The sequence below is a fragment of the Salvelinus sp. IW2-2015 genome, linkage group LG4q.1:29 (genome assembly GCF_002910315.2).
Source record: "Salvelinus sp. IW2-2015 linkage group LG4q.1:29, ASM291031v2, whole genome shotgun sequence".
Classification (NCBI taxonomy): domain Eukaryota; kingdom Metazoa; phylum Chordata; class Actinopteri; order Salmoniformes; family Salmonidae; genus Salvelinus; species Salvelinus sp. IW2-2015.
This window is the reverse complement of record NC_036842.1, coordinates 19,356,009-19,356,721: the sequence shown is the minus strand read 5'-3', so window position 1 is coordinate 19,356,721 and position 713 is coordinate 19,356,009. Positions and strand designations below refer to the sequence as shown.

The 713-nt window shown below is 50.9% G+C and overlaps 1 protein-coding gene across 1 annotated transcript in view; it reads left to right on the top strand.

Annotated features, from left to right (window-relative positions):
• The first annotated feature begins 440 nt into the window (after positions 1-440).
• LOC111961596 (regulator of G-protein signaling 3) overlaps positions 441-713 on the top strand; it is a 5,226-nt gene continuing 4,953 nt past the window's right edge. Inside the window, exon 1 of the mRNA XM_023983993.2 lies at positions 441-496. The gene's annotated coding sequence lies outside the window, so the exon portion shown is untranslated. The remainder of the gene's footprint in view (positions 497-713) is intronic.

Genomic DNA, 713 nt, shown 5'->3' with positions numbered 1-713 from the left:
AGCAAGGGGGCGGGCATAAAAAGCTGGGGGTGGACCCTCAGGTTCAAACCCTCGCGCGCATTGGCCGGCTTAGTCCCTCCCCTCTCCTGCCTCCTGAGCTGCAGATGAGAGGGAGTAAAAGATGAGTAGGTCTAGTGGAGGAAGAGTTAGACAGTGTTTAGGCACACACACCTCATATCCACTCACACACGCTCGCTCACACACAGCCCCAGAGCGCCAGGAGATGTGAAGAGAGAGAAAAACAAGAGAAGAGAGAATAGAAGAAGAAAGGAATAGTAATTGAAACAGAGGACTAGCCAAAGGACCACACTGACGCTCCTTACCAGTCCAGTGCGCAGTACAGTGGAGCACAAGCGAGTTCGGATGGGTCACACTATGAGAAACCTGGCAGAGGATGGGCTTGCTAAAGAAACCGCTCCGCTTTCATTTGGCGGCCCACCCCGGAGGAGGCACTGCAAATGGGGGGAATCCTCTGGACAAGCTGCGGCCCACAAATGTAAGTGTGCTGCCTTTCCTTCTTATTCTTCTCCTTCTTTATTCTCTCCACCCATTTATCAATCTAACCCAGGGGGATAAAGGGAAATGACTAATGCCCATCCGGGTTGATTCCATAAGGTCCAATGTGATCTGGTTTAAGTTGAACTGAAGCATGGGAAACAATTGCATTGATTATGAATAAGGAACAATGTGCATGTGTTTTGGGGGGGGGGCGG